This window comes from Peromyscus maniculatus, chromosome 11 (assembly GCF_049852395.1).
Source record: "Peromyscus maniculatus bairdii isolate BWxNUB_F1_BW_parent chromosome 11, HU_Pman_BW_mat_3.1, whole genome shotgun sequence".
NCBI lineage: Eukaryota > Metazoa > Chordata > Mammalia > Rodentia > Cricetidae > Peromyscus > Peromyscus maniculatus.
The window spans coordinates 36,342,810-36,355,707 of record NC_134862.1 but is presented as its reverse complement, the minus strand read 5'-3'; the positions used below and the strand labels follow the sequence as shown (position 1 = coordinate 36,355,707).

Here is a 12,898-nt window from a genome sequence, read left to right as displayed (position 1 = left end):
ATCTTGCCAAATTGACAATGGATACGAGACATTATTAGATGTCAACCAGTCAGCTTTGCAAGCATTAACTAACTAAGTAGTGTGAATCACCCTGCATTCATGAGATAGGCATGAGCCGAATGCAGAGGGAATAAGCATTGGCCTGGAGGATTTTATAGTCTGAACTGATGCCAGCCACAGAAACCATTTCAGTCTAGTATAGGACAGCACTCAGAGAGAGATGCACAAGATATGTAGCTTCCATCAGTGTCTACGAGGGAACATTCCCAACCCCAGAAGAACACTGGAATCCCAGGATGCACAAGTCACTTATATTTAATGACAGACAACCTGTGCATGTCTTCCTAAATACTCTTAATCACCCTGAATTACTTATAATGCCCAACGCAGTACACATGCTGTATTAATAACTGTTACAATGCATTGCTTAGGAAATAAGACTGAGGAAGGCATCTGGAAGTGTTCAGTACAGGCATGACTTTTGTCTGAATATTTCAAATTTTAAAGACTTATTTTTTAAAAACTCTGTTTATGTATTTGTACATGTGAATGGAGACACCCACAAAGGCCAGAGGCACTGAGTCCTCCTGGAGTGTGGGTTACAGGCATTTATGTGGGTTCTGGGAACGTCTCTGCAAGAGAAGTACCTGCTTGTAACTGTCTGAATACTTTTAATCAGTAGCAGTTGTCACACTGTCTCATGCGGAGGGCTGTCTACATACAAACAAAGAAACAGAGTGTGCATTTAGCTCCGTGGTGGCAGCAAGCACAGATATGAGCTCTGGGTTCCATCCCCAGAACTGGAAAAAAAAAAAAAAAGAAAAAAAAAGAAAACTAAACGAACACGAAATCGCTGCCATTCAGAGTCCAGTAAAAGGGTCGCAATATTTGACCCATTCTTCTGTGGTATTCCACACTGGTGAGAGGATAAACCAAGGCTTTTGCTCCCCTCTCCAGACATGCCTTCAGAAAAGCCTCTGGCCATCTCTCCACAGTGAGATGAAGGAAAATACATGAGTTGACCTGGCCCTGACCCAACCCTCGTATGGACTGTGTAGTACTACCAATTTCACTCATGTTTTCTGGGTCCTCAGGTTTCTCCGCTTGTGCCATGAAGGGTCTAAACAGCCCGTGTAGACTCCTAACTAAGGAAGAATGACGGGTGGGGGTCTGTGCATCGTGAGGCCGCTCCCACCACTGCGATGATGCTGGGCGCTTTCCTCTTTTTTCCTTCCTAAGCACATATGAAATCAAGCTCACTTGTATTTGCATACAAAACACTTGTTTTTAATTCCAGCTCTGCGCTAGACATTCCCTCCTCTGTCTGCTGTGATTTCCAGCTGACCAAGCAGCGGCGCTTCGGTTGTAACAGTCTTTGTGTTTTTGTACTGTTTTGCACACGGTGCTTTATTAATTTTGCTCATGGTTGCCTCAGTTTGACACAGATTTCGAAACAGCCAGTGGCGGGCCTCGGGGGACACCCATTCACTGCACTGAACTCTGCTAAGGAGGCCCAAGCTCGGCTTGTTAAGTGTGAGGCACACTTACTGCCCGGGGTTGAGGGATGTGTTAGTGGGACTCGGCGCCTTCTCCTCCTCTATCTCACCCCCGTGGTCCCCGTCTCCCCTGGCTTGCCTAATTGTTTTGAATGCTGTGGTAAATGGATTATTCTTAAATGGAAGCCTGGGCAAATCTGGTTTGGACTAGAAATCACTCAAGGATTTAAAAGAAGCCAACAGAAGGGAGCAGGATTAGTTCGTTTGTTCTGTTTTCAAACTGTGTACAGATAAGCCCCAGGAGAAAACAACAGTTATCCCGAGAGCAAACATTTCTGTGTTTCTAAGAAAACTGGAAATATCTTCCCTTATGGGCAATCGAACACAGCATCCTCCTTCCCTGCAAGTTCAGGCTGAGTTCATCTGGGATACGCGGCTGATGAACATTCCTTCTGGGACCCTACCTCTAGGATTCTGTGCAGAAGTAGGAAGTTTCCCTCTTGGGCAAGAGAGCCGAGGCTACAGTGAATGGTGGGATCGAAACACAAGTTCCCACTGGAGACAGTGTTCTCCATACCAACCCAGGAAAGTTTGAGACCTATCCAAAACGGTACCATAGAGCCATTTGAAATGACGGACATTTCAGGACTGTGGGGAGAACTGGAAATCAAATAGATCAAGTGAGGCGACCTGGGCCCAGAAACAGAAGCAGTGAGTTTTCTCCGCTGTATGTGGATTTAAGTGTTGGTAGAGGTCAGGAAACCAGAAATGGCTCCATGAGAGGAGGAAACAGGAGGCTGTAAGGGAGAGAGTCAGGGAGGACGAGAGAACACACAAGACCTCAAAGGGGAAGGGGAAATCCTGGGAACAGAAGGGGAGAAGCTGGGATGGAGGCGGGGAGAGGAAAGAATGTGGCGTGGGTGAGTCAGAGAAAACTAAGTGTATCTAACAATGACATAAACCATAAACATTGCAACGTAATAAAAATAAAGGAGATTTAAGACATTTAAATTTCACTAGTGACGAGCGTCTCCCCTCACTCCAGATGGGAGAAGGAAGGTTTGCTCGCATGTGCCAGATCCCAGGAACAGAATGTGTTAGAGCTTCAGCGTGGCTTCTTTACTTTAAGAGGAGCTAAGTTCCAGGGCCAGTGTTCTTTGGGGTTTTGAATTGTGTGGCCAGTGGCTCCCGTTCCTGAAAGGGAACTCTAGTTGATGGAAAGGAAGCTACTCCTGCTCTCCCACCCCGATGGAGCAACATTTGTCTTTCACTTCCGTCACCAGTCACCAAGCTCTCCTGGTCCTTACATCCTTGCTATTGCTTCTCTCTCTCTCTCTCTCTCTCTCTCTCTCTCTCTCTCTCTCTCTCTCTCTCTCTCTCTCTCTCTCTCTCTTACCTCATGTATGTCCATTAGCCCCCCTCTTCTCCCTTCCCTGTATACCCGCTTCCCATTCCTTTTTTCATTTGCTTGTTTTAGCAAACTGAAGCTATAGCATGCGTGAAGGTCCAGCTTCAGTCGAAGCTCTGGGCTCAGAAGCCTTCCCTACTACTCTCCTGTCTCCTGTTAGAGTTTTTAAGTCCTCTCTTATCCACGTGATTTTATTAAAGTGAAACCCGAGCCTCGACATGTGGAGAGTCAGTTTATTCTTGAGCCAGGTGTGAGGGACCATGCATGGTGGCCAGTTTCTGAGTCAACTTGACATAAGCTAGAATCATCTGAGGGGGGCAACCTCAACTGAGGAAAGTCCTCCAGCAGATCTAGCTGTTGGCAAGCCTGTAGGGCATTTTGTAGTGCTTGATGGGGGAGGGCCCAGCCCATGGTGGGTGGTGCCATCCCTGGACTGATGGTCCTGGGTTCTGTAAGAAAGCAGGCTGAGCAAGCCACAGGGAACAAGCCAGTAAGCAGCTCCCCTCCATGGCCTCTGCTTCAGCTCCTACGTCCAGGTTCCTGCCCTGTTTGAGTTCCCATCCTGACTTCCTTCAGTGGTAGACTATGATGTGGAAGTGTTAGCCAAATAAACCCTTTCCTCCCTGAATTGCCTTTGTTCATGGTGTTCCATCACAGCAATAGAAACCCTAACTAAGGCACATGGCCTGGTGTAGGGACTCAGCCCCAAATACCACGGTTCAGCATGGCAACAGTTTCATGAAGTGTTTATAGTAACAAAATCAAAGATCCATAAAACAAGAAAGTTTTCAGATACATCGGTGGAACTGCCAGGTAGACGCCAAAGCGGGACAGTCTCTGCTGGAGGCCTCAGAAGTCCTGTGAAGACATGCTTAGCCTCTGGGCTTGTGGGAGGCAGGGGCACACTAGTGCATCCCAAGTGGTTTCCAAGGATGCTAGGTCAGACATAGAGGAGAACAATGAATGGCTCGTAAGGAGATTAATGATGCCCTAAGTTGTTTTAGCTCTAGACTTGGGAGGCAAGTATCCCAATTCTTCGCCTCTACTGACACCCAAATCAATTGCCTTGTGGTGTCTTTAACACAGGCGTGGCTTCCTTCCCTCTGGGAACTTCAGTTCATGGTTCCAGTACCTCATGCTGAGCTGTAGTCCTCAGAGTATCCCTTCAACCTTTCTTCAGTTCATTTATGCACATCTGCTCTCACATTCACGGGTCTCTGAGATCATTCTCCAAGGCTCATCACAGGGACCCCATCTTTTCCATGCAGATCCACATGTTTAAATGAAAAGAAATTGTCCCTTTTCATTTGGGATTTCTGGACAAGTCACATTACCTTATCTATTTGTCCTCAAGTCAAAGTGGCTGAGAGCCTTTCTGCCTCCCAGAGGTTTCGTGATTGCTTCTGGTTTCTTGATGAGAGCTAGGCTATGTGATGCCATAAGATCCCAGCATCGGGGAAGCCTGATGGGCCAGAAGTCTGTAGATAGTGCTTTCTGAAAGGGCTTTGATTTAGGAGTTATATGGTAGCTAGTCTCCCCAAATGTTGAATGTCATCAAAGGACCAATTACTCCTTTGTTCTCTAGAGGAACCAAAATGATAGAATGAACATATATATTAGAGGCATGTTTATTAGAGTGGCTTGTATAATATGGTCCGTGTAGTCCAACAGTGGCTTTCTTACACTGAAGAGGCTGAGAGCCTGGTAGCTCCTCAGTCCATGAGGCTGGAATCCTCAGTAGTCCTAACCTGATGCTGACCACCTTCCTGGAGGAGTGCTGGAGTGCTGCTGGTCTTCAGTCCCTGCTGGAAGCCTGAAGAAGCAGGTGCTGGTGTCAGTGAGGGACAGTGGTACCAGCGGAAGTGACAACAGGGTAGATGGACTTGCCAGCAAGAAGTGACATCAGGCAAAAAGCGGAGCTTCTCCCCCTGACTTCCTATTATTATCTTGGCTCTCACCCAAAGGTCCCACCATGTTTAAAGTGATAACCTGATCAAGAAGACCCCCACAAGTGTGCCCAGCAGCCTAGCTCTTAGTCGGTTCCAGATCTAGTTGAGTTGACAACCAAGAGCAGCCAAAGAGAGACTTTCAAAGAAAGCCCCTGCTGCTCATTCATTCACAGTCATGCAGCTCATTCATTCATTCACAATCATGCTGCTCATTCATTTATTCATAATCATGCAGTTCATTCATTCATTTATTCACAATCATGCAGCAGGCACTGTAGCAGGAGGGGTACCTGCTCCAACTCTGGCGAGTGCTGAGGTCTCAGTGCAAAGAAACAGGCCCAGCTTGTCTCCTGCAGTAACCATCATCGGAATAAGGGGCCAGGTCTGTAAAGATGAGAGGAGGCACTGCCAGCCAGATGGAAAGACAAGACCACTGAGGCTAGCCCAAGCTTGGCTGGATTGGGTCAGATGCTAGGGTGGGTGAACTCCAGCATCCAAAAAGAAAAGGAAATACTTAAGAGATGGATTCAGAAGAGGAAATCCTTACTGTTTGCAGATTCTGGCTTTACAGATTTGTCTGTGTCCATTTCCTCTCATGGCCATTCTTTCCCTTCCCCCATCCCCTGCACCTTCCCGAGGCTTTCCCTCTTGGACACAGTTTTAGTATGTACTAGTCTGCCCAGGCTGGTCTTGAACTTCCCAGCATCCCAAGTCAGGGGTTCCAACAACCTAATTCCTTCTCAGCCTGTTGTGGGAAATGTCTCAGGAGTCCTGAATCCTGGCGAAGTAGGTAGTCTTGGGCACTTGTATCTTATGAACTGACATCTAGAGGCCACCTGGGGCAGGTCCTCCGCTATCCCAGGGGCACAGGCTAGTGACAGCCTCTCCAGGGGGCCATCTTCCAAGAAGTGTGCCAGGTCACTTTGTCTCCAATATTTCACATAGGTAACTCTGCTGCTACAAGGTTCTCATGACTGAGAAGCAGATGAAGCAAAGGCCCTACCCATTGGGAGTGTACCCCTGACCTGGGAGACCCCATCCTGCTCTGACCCAAGGTGAGGGGGTATGTCCTCTGAGATAGTTCAGTTTTATTACTTGCAGGCTTGGGTCATGACCTGGAGATGCCATTCTGAGGTGCGGGGGCCATTGTGGACAGCAGGAGCCATGGTTTGAGGCCATCTTGTCACCTGGAAGTTTGGGTAGCTATGATCATAGATATCATCCAAGTTGGATTAAAACGTTGAACTAGTTGAAAACAAGAATCACACTATATAAAATCTAGGAACAACAAATGAGAGAAAACATACATTTGTCTTGCTGAGACCGATTTAATTCTTTTACTGTGATTATCTCCAGTTATATCGGTTTTCCTGCAAACGACACAAATGATAGGACTTCATTCCTTACAGCCGAAAATACTCCACTGTGTATAAACACATTTGCTGTACCCTTTCCTCCACTGCTGAGCATCGGTAGATAAACGTGCCGGCGTCACACACATAGTGCCCTGTGGACTCCTGCTTATGCCCAAACCTTCCGTTCCTTGTTGTTGTTTCCTCGTGTGTGTGTGTGTGTGTGTGTGTGTGTGTGTGTGTGTGTGTGTGTGTGTGTGTGTGTTCTGGATATACGCAGCCCGACGTCAGGCTGTCAATCTTTCAGCACTTCAAAAGCACAATTTCCCATCTTCTCTATCACTTCTTTCCAGTTACATGTTCATCTAGGAAGACCGGAAGGAAAGATACAACTTTACACAATTTGCAATCCCCAGAGGTATAAGAGAAACAGAAGTGCAAATAGTTGGGGTACCTGTATCTGAGAAAGTGGGGTGTCGTGTCCCTAGGTGCACAGGAGAGATCAGGAACACGGAACACGGTTGCTGAATGATGGGCAGTGGCTTAGGCCCACCCTAGGGCACTCAGTAGCCGGTGTGTGATTCTCTCTCTCTCTCTCTCTCTCTCTCTCTCTCTCTCTCACACACACACACACACACACACACACACACACACACACACACACACACTTCTCCTGCACACGTAACTTCAGATCAGCTGTGGAGTCCTCTCAACTGTCGGTTAAATAGCACACGTTGGTGAGGAGTTGGCACTGTTCGCCATCCGACTTGTTGTCAGCCTGGAGTTCTTACAGTTATATCCACGTGTGGACTTTTCTGAAAAGCCTCAGACAGGTCATATGCCATTGAAATATAGCCACTTAAATTGAGAGCCTTATATGAAACACTAGACATCCATGCTTTTACAAACCCAGTAAAGTGTTGGTGGCTAAACTAAATACATTCACTAACACCTATAAGAGAGAACTTTAACAGCAGGTAGGCCTGGGCAACTGCCTCTGGCCTTTTATTGTTCTCTTATGAGGTGCTACCTAAGGTAAATTTAAGTCACTTTCTGTATTTTTTTAGTACTATGGAAATAACCATTGTAACCATAACCAGTGATATGTGGTATTTTAATTATTCATTAATTATTTCCTTTATAAAAATGAATGACTTAACCTTAATGGATTTATGCTGACATTAATTCTTTTAGGAATGCGGGGGTTTTGTTTTTCCAGTTGGCATTATTATTCCTCTGGGGGCTACAGGGAAGAACGCTTTCTGCATCCTTCAGCTTCATTCTCATGGCCTCAGACATTACTTAGTTTGTAGATAACTACAAATCCCTATTTCATCTCTTCCTCCTCGTCATCTTCTTCCTCTTTCTCCTCCTTCTTTTTTTTCCTCTCCCTCTCCTCTCCTATTCACTTCTGTCCTCTGGGAGTCTCCCTTAAGGATCTTACCATTGGAGTTGGAGCTCACCATGTACTCTGGGGTGACCTCATCTGGGTATCATCAACTTCATTGCACATTCAAGGACCTTGCTTCTTCTAAATAGGCTCACATTCGAAGGCTCCAGGTCCTGGGACCAGGACGTATCTTTTCAGGGGGCCCTTCAATCCACAGCCATCCTAGATCCATGACACCAAGCTTCAATGTTTGTTCCTGAGACGACTGCAAGCTGGACTTTGAGAAGCTGCCTGTCATCATCACCATTCATATCATTCGATTTTGTGGTTGAACCTTATGAAAGAGGAAAGGTTAAGTACAGAATGGAAGGAAAACATGTAGCAGGAGGAGCTGGGGGATGACTGTGTTGGTAAAGGGCTTCACATCCCAAGGCTGACCCACAACACATGTCAGCAGTCATGGTGACTCACCCTGGGGAGGCAGAGGCCAGCAGATCCCTGGGACTGGTTGGCCAGCCAGCCTGCTTGATGAGTTCCAGACCAGTGAGACAGCCTATCTTAAAAATATGCATAGTGCCTGGGGAGCAACATCTCAGGATATTCCCTGACCTCAGTGTGTGTTTGTGTGTGTGTGTGTGTGTGTGTGTGTGTGTGTGTGTGTGTGTGTGTGTGTACAGAGGAAATATATGTTTGGTGTATAAGTATATATTTGTGTGTGTGAGCAGGTAAACAGTTTAAGAATTCTGGGCTCTGGGCTAAAAGAGTTTGCCATCAAGTCTATTTACCCGAGTTCAAGCCCTAGGACACACATGGTGGGAGGAGAGAATCATTTTTTATAAGTTGTTCTCTGGCACACACACACACACACACACACACACACACACTAGCATGCACCCTCCCACAAGTTACTGTATTGATATATATATATATATATATATATATATATATATTTTAAATTTAAGAATACAGAGCAAGAAAGATTGAGATTAAAAATGGAAAGACTTTTGTTGGCCAAAAATGTGTTTGTGTCGACATATAGTATTAGAGAGCAGCTTTATATATTTATGTAGCAATTTAATAGGAGACAAAAATGCGGCCAATATCAATGGGTCTTTTCTGCATTAAGCTGGCATGGCTTCATGTATAAACTGACCAGTTTTCACAGTTCCTTAGGTCTATTTAAATTGGGAGAACTTCTGACAAGCCCCCCAAGTCCATCCTTTTTCATTAATTTTAATACACAAAAGTCTATCTATACCATGCTGTGTGGCAAGAGACGGAGCCCACACCCATGACTTGAAAATGTGGTGAGTAAGTGGAGTTAATTCTCCTGCAGATATTTCCAAATATTATTGCAGGTTTCACAACTGCCCCTTTTAATAATGTGCTAACAGGGTTTCTCTTCAATGGAAACTTCAGGGGGAAAAAGTTGAAAGCCTTATATAAAATGCTGAAAAGAAAACCCTTGGGTAGGCTTTCTCAAATTTAATTCTTACCTGTCAGGAGGTACAAGATCTTGTGCGTGCGTGCGTGCGTGTGTGTGTGTGTAGGTGTATGTATTTAAATGTGTGTGTGCACATGTGCCTCTGGATACATGTGTGAGTGTGAAGGCCAGAGGTCAGAGTCTGGTGTCTCCCTCCATTGATCTCCATCGTATTTTTTTGTGGCAGGTTGCTTGCTGGGTCTGGAGCTCATCTCATTGGTTATACTAGCTGGCCCAGGAACTTCAGGAGCCACTTGTCTCTGCTCCCCTTCCTCCAGCTCTGGGGTTCCGGATGGGCACCATTCTGCAGTGCTTTTATGTAGGTGCTGGACTTCAAACTCAGGTCCTCATGCTTGTAGAGAGACACTGTTCTAACCCAGCCGTCTCCCCAGCCTACATACAGAATCATAAACTCATTAACCACATCCAAGCATATCACCTCCGACCTGCAGTCATAGCAATTTTCTTTACTTTGCTTTTATTGATTCTTCCAGTGATGGAGTTTTCTTTCATCTGTGCGTGTGACCATGTTGAGCCTTTTCTGGTTACCCGAGCTCCCCATAAGTCAGTCAGTTCCTTTTCCCCTGAAGACAGCAGCTCTCCCCGTCTCCAAGGTGATCTCCTCTACTACCTTTCCCGTAGTGTCTGTTTCAAAGCTCTGATTGTTTGAAGCAGAAACCGCCAGCTCAAATCCAGAATGAGGGCACGTCGTCTCCAGACTTCGGGGCTCCCCCTAGTCAGGGCAGGGGAGAGGTGTCTTTTGGTGACTGACCAGGCATCTCTGGTGACACTCGTCTGTCTTCCATATCTGTTCTTCTTCTTTCTTCCCCCTCCATTGCTCTCCACAACTGGCTTCTCTATCACAGTCCGTCGGAACTTGCTTCTGAAATGTTCCTCACAGGCTCATATTTTAAATGCCCAGTGTCCTGCTTATGGTACTGTTTTGAAGGTCTTAGAGTTTTGGGGATCTGGAGGTTGGTCCTTAGTCATTAAGGGTACACCTGAAGGTTAAGCCCACCCTTGGTTCCGGTCCTCTGGTGTTTCCTGATCCACCTTGATGGATCAAGCCTCCCAAGCAGACAGCAGCCACACCCTTTCCACTGTAATGGTGGAATCCCTCTGAAACCACGAGGCAGAATGAACGTTTCCTCTCATCATTTGTGTCCACCAGGTATTTTGGTCACATCAACAGGAAAGGAGCTAGTCCACTGTGTTACTTTCCATGGCACCTGATAAAAAGCAATATGGGGGAGAAAGGGCTTATTTTGGGCTACGGGTTGCAGGGATACATTTCTTCACATGGGGGAAAGCATGGCGGCAGGAGCGAGCCTTCTCAGTCAGGAAGCAGAGAGTCAACAGCAAGTTGTAAGACCAGGTAAAACCTCCAGGCCTGGCCCAGGGACCCATTTCCTCCAATAAGGTTCCATCACTTAAAGGTCCTGCAGACTTCCCAAACAGAGCTATCAGCGGCAGGGTGTTCAAACAGGGAGCCTGTGGGAGACTTTTCACATCCAAGCCACAAGAATGTTTGTGATGCCAAATGCAGCTCCAGCTACTTAATCTCCACCCCCCCACACACACACTTATGTCCTCGGTTTTCCTTTGACTGACTGACTGGGATTGAGGCAGGTGCTCAGAACCCACTGATTTATCTCTCAGTTGTGGGGTGGTCCGCTCTCTCCTGCTTCTGTAAGTGGTGAACTTAGATCACCTTCCCATGCACATTTGACCTCTTACCTACTCTCCACCCCCTGGGCTTGGCTCCTAGTCGCTGTGTTTCTTCAAAGAACGACAGTTTTGCCCCTTTTAGAATTTTAATGCTTTCTGGTTTTAGTCATCCTTGGCTGGGACAGGCTTTAGTCTAAAGTAGACAAACACGGGGCATGGAGGGGTGGCTCGGTGGTTAAGAGCGCTTGCTGTTCTTCCAGAGGACCCGAGTTCGGTTCCCCACACCCACATGGTGGCTCATGGCCGTTGAACTCCAGGGAGCCCAGTGCCTACTTCTGGCTTCTGTGGGGACCTGCCTGCTCATGCCTATACATATAGACACAGACACACGTGCAGGCACATACATACAAATCAAACCTTCCAAACAGACAAGTGTGTCTACTTATGCTCGCTAGAATTTAAACAGTAGACACATACTGTTTTTAGTATGGCATTGTTGGTCAGATGACCATATTCTATTGAGGTAATTCTGGTGATTCAATAGCAAACTGCTCCGTGTGTGTGTGTGTGTGTGTGTGTGTGTGTGTGTGTGTGTGTGTGTTGTGTGTGTGTATGTACACACATGTTCTGTGTATCTGCGTGCATGTGTGTGTGCAGGAGCATGTGCTATGCATTGTCACGGCTTGCCTGTGTCACTGAAGCTGTACCTAGAGCAGAGAGGAGAACAGCTCGGAGAGAGGGAGGCTTAGCATGGCCAGGTGCCCCGAGCTTCCCACCTGGCAAAGAAGATGATGAAATCCCCAGTGTGCAGAATGATGTGAACAATAAATGGGTGAAGAATCTTCTGGAAGGAATGGCAGTCCCTCAAAGGGTACAGATCACCAACAGCCAGACACTACTGATGACAGCCCACAGTAGGTCTGACTTCTTTGATTTACAACCCAGGCATAAGAAAGCCATCATCCCATTGTCAAATACCTTGACCTCAATTTAAACTTGGTAGTGTGTGTGTGTGTGTGTGTGTGTGTGTGTGTGTGTGTCTGTGTGTGTGTCTGTGTCTGTCTGTCTGTCTGTCTGTTATGGGCATTATGTGTGCCTATGTGTGTGTTGTGTATGTGTGTGTTTGTGCCTGTGTGTGTGTATGTGTGTTGTGTGTGTGTGTGTGTGTGTGTGTGTGTGTTAGCCAGTGGTCATGAGGAGGTCAGAGGACAACCTCCGGTGCCGGTCTTCACCCTCTACTGTGTTTGAGGCAGGGTCTCCCATTCACTTCTGTGGACATTAGACTGTCTGGCCCTCCAGAGATCCTCTTGGCTCTGCCTCCCACCTCACGCAGGTAGCAGTGCTGGGTCCACAGATACATGCTACTGCTCCAGCTTTGTGGATTCTGGAAGTCCACACTGGGGTCTGCCTGCTAGAATGGCAAGTACCCTATCCACTAAGTCAGCTCTCCGGCTCCCTTTAAGATAATTTAAAACAGTCTCTCAAATGTCTCATATTCGATACTCTGAGTACCTTCTCTTCCCGTAATCAAAACCGCTTTATCCCTTATGGTTATTTATCCAGCTCTATAGAAATCAATCTCAGTGATTGCTTCTTGGGCATCTTTTCATATTTGCGCTCAACTGACCGTTTCTCTGTTTAGAATAGAACCGCATATCCAATGGTATCTGAGGCCATTTTCAAAACAGCCTTTTTATTAAGTACCTTCTCAGTGTAATTCAGTGAAGCCTGGGAGAGCGGTGAAAGGTGCCTTTGCTTTTCACAGTGCTCTTTCTCGCAACCCTTGTGTCCTCTGACAGCTCAGGGAGTCCTGTGGCCTTCTGGTGTGTTCAATCTGAAAATGAGCTTGCAGAAGAGGAACTGGTGCATTCTGGGGAATTAAGTAACAAAGTGTTCTTGCTTCCCGGTAATATTCGGGCAGGTTACAGAGTACATCGTGTCCCAATTTAAATATGGAAAAAATCTCTACATTTATGATGACAGTTTTCTAGAAGGGAGTTGCAAGATCTGTTCTAATATACATCTGTGTATTACAGTAATTTTCTTATCTATATGAGAAGTGCTTAATGTAATTGGTATGATATGCTGTGTGGGATAGCCTTGGCCTTGGGGCTGATAAATCTCCCATGCAGTTATTATTGGGAGAGTCTTG

The 12,898-nt window shown here is 46.4% G+C and overlaps 1 protein-coding gene across 6 annotated transcripts in view; it reads left to right on the top strand.

Moving 5' to 3' along the window:
* Nckap5 (NCK associated protein 5) overlaps positions 1 to 12,898 on the top strand; it is a 934,454-nt gene that overhangs the window by 233,327 nt on the left and 688,229 nt on the right. The window contains exon 2 of one of the 6 annotated variants that reach the window (XM_076547259.1): positions 5,799 to 5,908. The exons of the other annotated variants lie outside the window; for them this stretch is intronic. The gene's annotated coding sequence lies outside the window, so the exon portion shown is untranslated. The remainder of the gene's footprint in view (positions 1 to 5,798; positions 5,909 to 12,898) is intronic. 6 annotated transcript variants of the gene reach the window in all.